The sequence below is a fragment of the Corapipo altera genome, unplaced genomic scaffold, assembly GCF_003945725.1.
Source record: "Corapipo altera isolate COAL_440 unplaced genomic scaffold, ASM394572v1 70, whole genome shotgun sequence".
NCBI classification, from domain to species: domain Eukaryota; kingdom Metazoa; phylum Chordata; class Aves; order Passeriformes; family Pipridae; genus Corapipo; species Corapipo altera.
Window position 1 is genome coordinate 5926327 of NW_020884911.1, and position 13163 is coordinate 5939489.

A 13163-nucleotide genomic window follows, 5' to 3' on the forward strand; every position below is an offset into this window, starting at 1 on the left:
TTTCTTTAATGGATTCAAACTATGTTTATTGAGGGTCTGTTTTTTATAAGTGAGCACTTTCAGGAAGTCACTGTTAAGCCATAAGCTGAGTTTCATTCCTCCCAGTACAACCATATTGGCTGGGCTGTTGCACCCCATGCATTTGAAGCCTCTGCTTATTCCCACATGAACTGTGTCCTGAGGAGAAACAGGATCACAAACCATGTCTACTATGGCAAGCCCTGGAAGAGAAGGGGAGTGTTGACAGCACCTTCATCCAAAAGCCAAAGAAGTCCCTTTACCTGCTTGACTTGAGAGCTGAAGGCAGGGAAAAGCAACATCTGCAAAGGGGATGGGCAGGGATTGGCCCCAGCACTGACTCTGCTCACACCTTGTTAGCTCCAGTGCATGTCCCCATTTGGCATCTCAGGTAGGACTGGGAATATCATTTTTGCATCCACCCCCTCGCTCAAGGGTAGCGTACTTACATAAAGACTTTGGAAGTTACGTTTCACGTCTAGAAACAAATCAGTTTAAAATCCAGGATTAGTGGGAAATCTCTTTCATTTTCCCTTTCTCAGTGTGTGTGTGTGTATGTTTGGGGGGAAAGGATGCGAAAAGTAGGTAAATTCAGACCTGAATGGGGTGGGGATCATTGGGTTGCTGGTGTTCTTATGTTGGTGGTGCAGCTTCCCTTTTCTCTCACTGCAAATCAGGCAGCTTTTCCTAAAGTGAAGCTTGATTTTTTTTTGATTATTTTTTTTTTCACACAACTTTAGTGCCGTGTTTTTGTGGCAATTATGTAAATTATATGTCACACCACTGCATATTTTCCACATCATTTGATTTGACCTTTAAAACTAATAAGAGAATTATCATTTTTATGGGTAATTTGTGTTTCATGGTATGAGACAGCAGGACAGAGACTGATGGGGAGAACATCAGAAAACACAGTAGTCATGTTGCAAGATAGTACTGGAGGGCCATATCCAATATGCAGCTGTGGCTGCTGTGAGCTCCTGAAGAGTAAATTAGAAGATATATTGTGGAATAAACTTCCCAGAAGGGAATTTTCTTTCTACTAACCTTCAGTGAGGTCTGGGCTAGCCATTGTTTTTTTGGTTCATAATTGTTTCTAATACGTGCATTGATATCTCATCATAATTTATATGTAGATATGGATATATATTTCAGGTAATGTAATAAAGAATATTACTCTTTCCATACAAATGTTGATAGGTTATGCCTCATGATACATATGCATGTCTTATCCCACTTAATCACACCAAACCTCTAGCTACATTCTCCTTAAGTAATCAATTCTGCTGGTTAAACATACACTGTGTAATTTTTAAAATTTTTTGACCAGTTTTAAAGCTGCTGTAATGAACTTCTCTATGCATCCATTTGTTAAACTACTATGAAAGGCAAAATGCTAAAAGCAAACAGAATTCTCTATATATTTTCTTCCCCGAAAGGTACAGAACAAGCATGATGTTAATAGTTTCATCAACAGCACTGTAATACTTCTTTTTCAGCCTCCTTCTCGCTTAGAAAAACCTCTGGAAAGTTCAAAGTGTCAAGAAAATTGTTGCAGAATTGTGATAAGACATTATATTCAAGCAATGAAGGCTTCCATAACACTACCTAAATGCCTTATTAATCTAACATGTGTCAGGTAAGATTTTCTGTGTGTTTAGGATGACTCCTGGCAGGAGCACAGGATTTTCTCTGTGGGCTGTGGTTCAGGGAGGGGGAGGACAGAGTCTTATTCTTCTGACAGAAAATTAGTATTTCATATGCATTTAGCAGTAATGGAGAGCTACCCATACACAGAGCCCTAGGAAGTGATGGGAAGGGTCCCCACCTGTAGTTTGACCATACAGCTGATTTTTATATGGCGTTTAATTCTCCTTATTTTTTGATTAATCACCAACAATTTTATTTGGGTTTTGTTTCATTTTTGCTCTTTCCCTGTTCTTCAGTTCCTCTCTAGACTTCTTTCTCACAGATTCTCCTGTTAGAAGAATCTGTTCTGCTTGTTCTGCCACATTTTAGGTTTAGTAGCTCTGTGTCCCACCTCAACAGAGCCACAAGACAGTTCAAGTACTTGAACATGAGGTTCTGGTCTACGTTTACCATGCAATTAAAATCTACCTTACAGGTCAGATCAAAAACCAAATGAAAGCAAAAAATCCCAAGGCCTTTTTTGCTTAACCTGATTAATTTTGCAGTTACATAAGACCTGTGAGTATCCTGTAAATATTCTTCTCACCTTGAAAAGATGCTTGCACCTGTTTCTCCTAATCTTGCAATGCATTTGGTTCTTTTCCCACCTTCTGCTTCTTTCTTCAGCTGAGCCCACTTTTTCCTCTTCCTTGACACAGCATATCTTCAGGCTTTTCTTCACATAGAGAAATGTAATAAAAAAATACCAGAACCATCTGACTTGAACATAGAGGCACCCAAAAACTTCATGCCAAGTTCCAGCTTTTTCAAGACAAATTACAAAAATGCTAAAAGCTTAGTAACTATAGCAGCACAAACACCACCACTACAATATGCCGCAACAGATTGTTCATATGTCACTATTTTTCCAAAGTTCCTTGGCAAACATTTCCATCAGTAAACAAGTCAAGTGAAAGAATTGTAAAATGGCCAGCAAAAAGCCTCACATCTTCTCTGGGTAATGAAATAAAATTCTGGTACTTATCACTATTATTCTGTTCTTCAGCTCCTCTTCTTTCACCTGTGCTGACAGACTGCAGTTGTCTTCGTTTCTGCCTGCACAACGAGGCTTTTGCCTGTCATGCCACCATCTTCTTCATATTGCAAGTTTATCAAAGCAATGTCATGTCTAAATGTTGGCTCACATTCTCACCTGGGGGGTAAACTTACATAGATCCATTAACTTTGTCAGAAAGACGACAAATTATGTGAGCTGGTGAGCTGGCACTGCATGTCTTGTGCAGCATGGTGCACATGGATGGAACTGAAAAAAAACATAATAATGCCAGTTCACCAACACTTAGAGACAGATTGATGATTCTTTGTGGTCTTCTATTGTCTGTTCTGCTTTGCAGCTCAATGGGTTGGTATCATCAGAATTTATTGTTGAATGAAGTGTCTGGGGAAGAGGCCAATTCATGCTGTACGTTAATGATGGGTAAATGCTAAAAGCTTGAGAGTTCTTACTTGATTATTACTGGAATAATTTCTTAAAGCTGAAAAGTATGTATTCCTACCATGCCAATACATACAGCATCTGAATCTGGATTCAGAAATGGAATTGGAATTGAAAAATCACTGTATTTATGGAAAAAGGAACCTAATTTACCAACATTTGAAACTGTTCTTCTTCATTAGAAATGGAGCAATTTCTTCCCTGTTGTTTATAGTTACTTCTCATTTGAATGTTCCTTAAAGTTAAGCAAAATTACAGTACATTGCATTATAACATTTGTCTCTTCATATATTGAAATAACCTGGAAAACTCCAACATTCACTGAAGCCAGTGGAAGTTTTGCCATGAATGAATTTAACTTCCAACTCTTAATGCTTTCACTTAGCACATGAAAGGATGTTCTGGCTGTGCTTTGACTTTGGCATTGGCGTTCCAAGCTGGAGGGATCAGTGAAAAAAATTGTATGAGAAAAAGAAATATTTAATCAAACACCCAATCTGATTAAAAACAATACAAATCTGAATGTGTAAATGTATCTTTTACTAAGAAAAAAAAAAGGAGCTATAACTGGCCACAGATGTAAAATGTTGTGGATGTATCCATAACATATATCTTTAATAATAGAGAAAATATAATATTTTAAAAAATCAAGATTCTGGGGGTCACACAGGAGAAAGAATGTTTTTTTCCTGGGCAATTCAGAACTCAGCTAAGTATCTAGGACTTTGCTCATTCATGTTCAGTCAAAGTGCATAAGCAAGGCTTGGGACAGGGAATGGAGCACAGTAACCCTTGCTCCCCCTTTCTGGCCTCATCAGTGCTGAATTCTCCTTTCATGGGAATGGTGCATCTTCTTGGGATGGGGCAGTGGAGCTGCCTGTGTAGCTGACTACCAGGTGAGAAAGGCTTTTGGACTTGGGAGGGCTACATCTCTTTCCCTCCCTATCCAAAAAGAGGGAATTGGTTTTGTATTCCATTCCTCAGGCCATGTTCTTATGGATATACTGTAGTGAAAGAAATGGGCAGTGTTGCTGGGGAACAGATCTCCTTGTAAAGCCCGCTGCAGTTTGTAAAGGGCATAGGGAACTGGACATTCTCATGAGCCATAATATGTATCAAGTCATGTGTTAAAATTCATTTTACTTTACTTCCCTTTCTCTAATAGAAATGTTCCTTACTCCAGAGCTCACTTCAGCTCTGTCCCTTGGATTAAAAAAGGAGGGGGGCCTGCAGCAGTTACTCTGTTATTCCCACATGACTGGCCACCGTGTTTTATCATAGCAGTAGCATAAGCAAAAGCAATCATTGTCAAAGTCCCAGGCTGTCCCCCTTATCCACTTTTTAGCAATTTAACACATTCATCACTTGCTCTTATGCCACCCATCCTTGACTTAGCAAGCATGATGGACTGCACAGGCAAGCCTTTTTATCAGAGCTTTCAGAAAGCTGCATCCATACATCACCTTCCCTGTTTATTTCTCCAAGTGCCTTTTTGCAGTGTTCGTTTCTTCTCATGCAACATCCCAAGAGCTGTGGTAGAGCAGTTTAACTATGACTTACTTAACTGGTGTCATGAACTGAGACTCCTGCCCTCACTGGCCTGAGTTAATTGTGACAATATTAGCAACAGGATTTTAATCTTAACTTCTGTTCAAGGAACCTACACAGTTCACACAATGAAATAGTGTTGAACAGTGTGGTTGGCCTCCTCTCCAGCATTTATTCCTGCATAACAAAGTAGTGAGTTCTCAACAGGCTTAAAAAGGCAAGAGTACAATACAAACCCATTTGTGACCTTCCTGTTGATTTATTCTCATCAGCCAACAGGTGCCTCATACAGAATTCAAAATAATAAATGCTGAAAGACAAAACTAGCAACCTTACAATGAAATATGTCAGGACAACTTCTAATCCTCTCTGTTTTCACAGCAGAGAAAAGATGAGAGGGGGGAAAAGAATGGAAAAAAGGAGGGCATGGGAGACAAAGAACAAAATCCTGAAAGAGTTAGTGCCCCAGAGAGCTACATAATGATTAACAATTCTTTTTTTCAAATGGTAAGTGATTCTTTCTCAGTCCTGGATGACAATAGAATTGTAACTCCATCAAATTACTTTGAATAGTCTCATTAATGACACACAGTCTTGGTTTGTCTCTGCCTCAATGTCTGATAATATTTTCATACTTGCTATTGAATGTGTGGTTTAGCTTTGTCCTCCCCATTTGTACAATACGTTCATGCATATCATATCATCTGCTTTTGTACTTGGATGTTCAACAATTCAATAAAAGGGGGGTAAAAGAGGGGGAGGATAAGATGAAGGTTTCTTTTCACTACAAGCTAACTAAACAATGGAAAGTGTATTATATGATCTGTAGAAAGCAGCCTACTTCATCTAATTCTAGCCACAGAGGATATTTAGAAACCACAGGCCTTAAATATGATTTACTGAAGTACAATCTTGCCTTCTTTGCATAGACTAGAGGTATTTTCTTCTGAAATAGCTGATTAACAGAAGCAGCTCCCTTAAGAACAGCTGCACAGAGTATTCTTGTCAAGCCTCTACCTTGTATAAATATTTTTAATTAATAGATGCCTTCATCAAATACAAGAAAAAATTAAGCATTAATGCTCACCAGAGATCCTGCTATTAGAGTGATTATTTTAGATATCGTTTCATTTGCAGATGTCATTAATTTATGTTTAATAGATCGCTAATTTAGTTTTATCTGTCTCTTGCTCAGTTTTTGCAGAAATTAGCAGGCTGTTCTTCCTTCAAAGTCTATCAGCTTTCCCCTCCCACTTCCTTCAGGCTCTCTACTCTCCACAGAGTGTGCGTTTAAATTAGCTGGACCACTGCAGGCTGAGATACCGATTAACCTGCACATCTGCCACAAGAGGGGAGTTAACAGTGTACCTGGGGGACTCGGAGCAGAAAGCAGCGTTACTGCTGCAAGTCATCTGCGCTGTTTGGGAAGCAGTAGTTGTGTCACACAGGAGAAGGCTGCCCTTGAAGTATCTTCTGCTCCAGTGAGTGGCAGTGGGTATTGTTGCACAGTATATAAACCTCCTTTTGTCAGCTTGCATTAACCACAGAATTGACTTGTAAGATGTTTGTACTTGGGGGGAGAGAGATGAGCAATGTCGTGTCTGTGGCAAAGGAAACATCAGTGCTGCAGCACAGAGGAGATACCGGAGGTGGTTTCTTGGAAAGCTACATTGGTGTGTTCAAAGTTTTACCTCAGCTGCTTCTACTTGATAGGTGTTTAAATTGGGGGTTTCTATGCAGCTGTATGGGACAAGGTGGCTCCCAGAGCCACCTGTCCAATAGCTGAGCATGAGCTCAGACACCTCTTTACTTGGTACCAGTCTCAGCAGTTTTAGGCTTGTGCCCACAGGGTTCACTGCATACCAGAGCACTTCATGATTATGCTGTTGACAGGCTGAGAAATTTGGGGCTGTTCAGCCTGGAGAAGAGAAGGTTGTGTGGACACCTCAGAGCGGCCTTCCAGTATCTGAGGGGCCCTACAAGGGAGCTGCGTAGAGGGACTCCACCAGGAGCTGTAGTGATAGGATGCAGAGTAACAGCTTCAAACTTAAAGAAGGGAAATTTAGGTTAGATGTAAGGAAGAAATTCTTTACTGTGAGGGTGGTGAGGCACTGGCACAGGTTGCCCAGAGAAGTTGTGGCTGCCCCATCCCTGGAGGTGTTCAAGACCAGGCTGGATGGGGCTTGGACCAACCTGGTCTAGTGGAAGGTGTCTCTGCCTTATGGCAGGGAGGTTGGAACTAGATGAGCTTTGAGGTCCCTTCCAACCCAAGCCATTCTACAATTCTATGTTGCTACAAGTATTATGTTCAGGATAGCAAGAGATGGGGATCAATATTCTCTCTTCCTTTTAGACTAAGACAAGAAATGAAGGAATGGAAAATTTCTTTGCTCTGGTTTTGATCTGGCAACTCTGGTACAGAGGAATTACATGACTTTTTGTTTCACGCACAGGGAAGATCTATGAGATGAATCTAGATCTTCTTTGTTCTAGTTCCTTGTTGTTTTATTACCTATGAGTGGTATTTCCTAAAGGGCAGCACCATAGTCCAGTCAGTTCTGCTCCATCGTAGTCAATAAGTACTTTATCACTGACTTTAGAATAAGTAGAGTACACAGTCAACCATTATAAGACAAGAAACTGCTGATTTAATATTGATTTAGTGAGTAAGCTTCTCCAGTAAGTGTCTCAGCTTCTAGCTGGGGATATCTCTAGATTTAATTTTAATCAGATCTCTTCTAAAAGGGATTAAAGGATGCCAGTTGTGATGAGGACTGTGGCATTTCTACCTTCTGGAAACATTTTTTATTTTATTTCAGCAAGTTCATTTAGTATGATCAATGCTTCTGTGGGGATAATTTCGACTCTTACTGTTTTTAGGCTGAATATGAACCATACCTCATAGATTTAAGGACCTGTCTTAGTCAGAAAACCGAGAATGTTAATTCATAAATTTTCCAGTAAGTGACTGGATGGAGAAAGATTATAATATTTTTAAGACGTATGCTGTTACTAAGTGCATTATAGTAACAGAAGACAAATATTAATGCAACCATTTAGGTATTTCTGAAGACCAGTTGGATTGTCTTCAGACACCATGACAATCTTCCAAGAACACATTGTATCTAGGAATGGGATTCCTGTGGTTTACCAGTGAATCTGAAATAGCCAAGCATAAGCTCATGTAGAGAAAAGTCTGTTCATAGCAACCTAGTGTTATCAACACTCCTAAAATGAGCATAAAGAATAACTGCAGAAATGAGGGCAAAGCACAGTTGCCCCTCTTGTGCCTTTTAAGTCAGCTCCAGTGACTGTGGGCTGCTGAAGATGCTACATCCTGACAAGGAGGTCAAGGAATGCAGTCTGAGCATCATCCCCTACATCAGAAACTCTAAAAATTTTTTGATAGGAGTTTTCCTAATGCCTAATTCTTGGACAGGACTGTGAGCGACTGCAGAAACTCAAGAGCTTGACACTAAAGGTGTGAGGAGCACTGTCTTAAAGACTTTGCAATAGCATGAGATGTCCTGTCCATATCTAGAAGTCCAGTTCTGGTCTGTTCACTTGCCAGATCAGCAGACTTCACAAGCTTCAACTCAGAAACGTAAAAAGTAAAATATTCTGAAGCAGCAGGGAATTTGATAAAAGAAGGGGTGGAGACTGCAGGGCAGAATCCCAAGTTTTAGTTAAATCTGAAAGCAGATTAAAGTAACAAGAAAAGGTTTGATAACTCCATTATGAATGCATTAGCTGTAAATATGAAATGCAGCCTGCTTATAAGGAACTGTTGATAATGTCCATCAACACTGGAATGAACAAGTACTTGTATTGATAGGAGTCCTGGCAACACTCCATAGTGCCCCTGTCCACAGTGCCCTCTCCAATGCACTTGCAGGGAAGACTTGCAGAATGTCATTCTTGTCCACAGCCAATGCTACAAGTTATTTTTGCTGGTAGGGATTTTAAGTTTCATGTAGATGCCAAGGTAACCTTGGCATATGTTAAGGAGCTCTGGCTGTGATGGTTCGTCTGTGGGTGACAGCCTGCTCCTGAGGAGAGACTGTCCATCACTGTATCAGCCACATATGGAGATGAGTGTCTGTGAAGAGCTCATGCAGCTTCAGCAGAACTCAGCAGTCTGGACAATTCTCAGCATCTTGGCAATGGAATACAGTCATCTCTTCAAATAAATGAAGTCCTACAAGAAGGAGGCCTGCTGTATGCAAGATAGTGAGACCATGGATTTGAAGAGTTGCTGAGAGTCTGAAAAGAGATTGGTTCTCTGCTGAGACTGTGGTGGTATTTGTTTGGTGAGTCCCCATTGTGCAAGGACTTATGTAAACTATAAAACTTGCCCTCAGACTGTGAGCTCTGTCAACTACTGGACCAGAAACAGTTTACCTGTGGTTGTTTCACTTCACAAATATACTGCCTTTTAATATATTCTGCTATCATATGTGGGCTACATAGTTTTCCAGTAAAAACCTGGCCACTGGGATTTTTTTCTAGTGCTACACAAAAAATTTTGCTCATTGATTGTTCCAGATTAAAAACCTGCTGTGCAGTGTATGCTTTCAAAAAATACACCCAGGCATCACAATGAAGGCAAGATTGTCTTTATTTGCAGAAGAAATGAGAGTTCCTTATTCACTCTCCAGCTTCCAAACATTGTTGCAGGTTGAAGTGTCAGGGTGGATGGAACAAAAAGGACCTCAGGAATATCATGACTGTAATCAGTGTCATGTCCCTGGTCTTCTGCCTGTTCTTGTTCACCAGCATGTGAATGTACTGATCACCATCCTCATAATCTTTGGCCACTTGGGGAGATTGGACTCTGGTGAAAGATTCCACGCAAGATGAGGGTTTGATACCATGTGAACTCTCCCCAGAGTAAGTAACTGTAGATATTTTATTTTTTTTTGTTATCACAGAAAAGAAACCTTTTGCATATCTCTTAATCACCATCACTCTCTTTCACCTGGTAGCAAGGTTTCATGACCAGCTGCGTACAGAGGAATGATGTGTTAAGGTAAGTAACAGCAGAAATTGCATTTGATAAGTTTTATTTTTCCTTTCTCTTGTGAAATTAGCAGCAGTGTTTTTCCAAGCGTATTTGTTTAGGATGCTTACCTGAGTAACTTTGAGCTATAAATTCTTTTTGACATCTGTTCAGAGGAGGTAATAATTTATTTGGCATGTCAGTCATGTAATAGCATTTCTGTTCCATAAATATTTTTATCAGGATTTTAGGTTTCATCCTAGAATAGTGAATTTGAAACTGTTTTTCTGTGTGGATTGTTTGTGGTCTTTTCCAACAGAAATGCTTATTTAAAAAGGAGTTTTAATCCAGGCAGTCTGCTTTCTGAAAAAGAATAAATTTGTGTAAATGGAATTACAACCTCTAACTGGATTTCAGGTTTGGTCAAATAATCCAGGCAACAAAACTATAAGCGTTTTAATGACAAAATGCTATCATATTGTCCTCTGTCCTTATTTTTCTTCCTGGAAGAGAGTCCTAAAGTCTGCATTTCATATTGCATTTCCTATATTTCGTAAGAGGAGAAACCAGCCTTTTTTTGACTCCTGCATATAAAGGAGTGCAAATTCCATGAAGTTTCAAGAATGTGTCACAAATCCAAAATATTATTGCTTGTGGCTAAAGCATTTAAAAAAGGGGATTCTTCCACGAAGTTTTCTGCAGACAGAGGATGGTAAAAAAGAAATTGCTCGTTTTCAAGTGACCACTACAGGAATATTTGCTGGTATATATCTGACATGCATGTCCTCTGGGGAATGCCAACCACAGAAGTGAATAGAGACAAAACTGATTTAAAACTGGTATCCATGCAAACATCTGTAGCTTTAGCTCTTCTCTCTGCTAATCTGAACTATACGCTCTTCCAAGTGGTGCTTATTATGTATTTTGAACAATGAATTTGTCCAGAATGAAGTCTAATTTATTTTAAATCTTAAAGAATAGAGGGGATTTCACTCTGACAATGGTGATTAATTGTAAATCTTTAAGTCTGTTAAGGACTAGAAGTGTTCAAAATTATTCTTGATGAGCTATGGAACTGATTAATCTTTTTTTCCTTTTCTCCTATTTCTGAACTGATCAAGTTTTCTATGAATGTGTTAATTGCTCAAAAATTCTTCTAATTCTTTTCACTTAAAAAAAAAAGTAATTATTAAAAAGGCTTTGGGTTTTTTTTTAGGAACTATCTCTTACTACTATTTCTTTCAGAATCTGTTATTTCTTTTTAGGCATTTGATTTGTCTGCTTAAGCAAGTCCTCCTTTCTACACTATGGTTAGATAATTTAGTCTGTTAAAATGAGAAAATCACTGAAAAGATCTAACCCATAATGACTTGCAATACTACTTTCCAGCATGGATAATTATTCACTGACTATTTGTGAAGTATTTAGGATTCATAAACATCTTCAGGGCTAAAAACGTTTGTCATGCAGATACACATATGCGGTTGTTAATAATAAGCCACAAATAACAACTGAATGAGCTGACAGTGCTTATGACAAAATTATTCACTATTTTTCTGTAATATTCAGCCAAGTCTGCTTAGGGTGTATAAGTAACTACTGACTTAGAGATTCTAAAGGGTCATTTTTCTGATTTCCTGGGTAGTGTGGACCAGGTACTCTTGTGTAGTTATGCTGTGTGATAATTATATCCATGTGCATTTATTGTTTTAATTCTGCTGAATGTACATAGATTAAAAAGGTTTAAATAAAAGCAGAAAAAATCTGGTATAGAAATTAATGCGGCCTAATGAGAAAAAACCCGAATATTTAGTACAGCAGTCACATATTTAAACAGTGCGGCACTTGTGTCATAGCTAAAATTTTCTCCATATTCAAGGTGGAACAGTTTAGATAATTTCTTATTCTTTCTTTTTGCAAAATCGTGTAGAATCCTGATGGGAAATAGATTCAAGAGAACAGTTGTTTCTCTGTAGCAAATATGATTGTCAATGGAAAGAAATGCAAGACAGCCATCTGTTGGCTTGTGCAGCAACCTGCTTGTTTCCAGGTCCCAAGGTGGGCTGCTGGAACCCCAGACAGGAACAAGTACTGTGGTCTTGGTGAGGGCAGATGGTGCTTGTGGACAGTTTAAATTCAGGCTGAGCTTAAGTCCACTAAGGAGTAAATGTATGCATGTGAAAATGGGTCCTGGGAGTGGTGCAGACATCTGGGATTCAGGCAAGGCTTTGTCATCAGCAGGTTCCTGCGTGTACAGGGGGTTTCTGCATCTTTTCCCAAGTAACAATTCTGTGCTGCAGAACTCTGTGGCCAGCTGCCATCAAAGGTGGTGGGTTCAGCACTGATCCTCTGCTTGGGGAGAGCAAATGTGCAGCTGATCTCAACATGTTGCGACAGTGCAGTACAGGAGACTTGCTTGTCCCTGGACTTGTGTGACACCTTCAGGTCTGCATTGTAAAGAACATGAGTGAAGATCACAATCATTCATCTTTAAATAGTTGGAGTTAGTGTAAGGTTTGAATTAGATAGTTTGGATCTTTATATTTGGTAGATTGTGGACTGTTGTTAAGATGTTTTCCATCATACAGATCATTAAGTGATTCAATTAATAATTGGGCCTTTGGTTGCCCAGATCTCCTGATCCAGATAAACAAGACTATCATCGTGTATCATTGTCATTCATTCTGAGGGTCTGAGCCAGCATATCTTCTTTCCCATCTCAGATACTCTCCCAGGCTTCTATTTTGAACTGATTTTGTACCTCTCCTAGATCTGGGACCATTTAGATAGGTTTAATCCCCAACACAAAGGAGGTAACTTCACTCTGCTGTCTGCCTCCAGATCTTTTTATTAGATAGAGACAAGATAGTGGATATACTGGCTCTCTCTCGTACCACAGTCTTCAGAGTAATGCTTGAGCACGTTATCTCTCTTTCAGGTGACAATAACACAAAGGAGAGCTCTTGATATGGTACCATGGTGCTGTGTGTTTGGGCAGGGATTTTGTGAGCCTCTCACATATTGCAGCCCTCACTGGCCAGTACAGCTACATGCTGGTGCTGAGGATTAAGCTCCAAACCACAGCAATTTCAATGGAAATTTTATCAGTGTTCTTATCTGGCACAAACTGTGCAATTTTTGAGAGGTCCCTGGCTTGCTTTGTTTTGTTGTTTGTTTGGGTTTTTTTTGTCCCTGCTGAGGCCAATTCCATTTAAAGATAGAAAAAAAAATGGAGCCAGTGTTGAAAATCTCGCCTTATATGTTCCTCTGAGTACAGATAGATTGAATTTCAATTAAAAATTAGAGTGAAATGAAAGGTCACTTGTTAATTCTAATGTAATTTTAAATGAGTGTAAATTAATTTTGGTTTTTTCTCTGCCTTTAAGTTCTTTCACATGTTATTTTGCAGGTCAGTGAAATCACAAGAATGGAAAACAACCAGTGGTTGTCAAA

The 13163-nt window shown here is 39.3% G+C and overlaps 1 long non-coding RNA gene across 1 annotated transcript; it reads left to right on the forward strand.

Moving 5' to 3' along the window:
• The first annotated feature begins 7777 nt into the window (after nucleotides 1–7777).
• LOC113952188 lies at nucleotides 7778–13154 on the forward strand. Its single transcript, XR_003529436.1, has 3 exons — nucleotides 7778–9601; nucleotides 9697–9740; nucleotides 13120–13154. It is a non-coding gene; the product is annotated as an uncharacterized LOC113952188 (long non-coding RNA).
• Nucleotides 13155–13163: the final 9 nt, after the last annotated feature.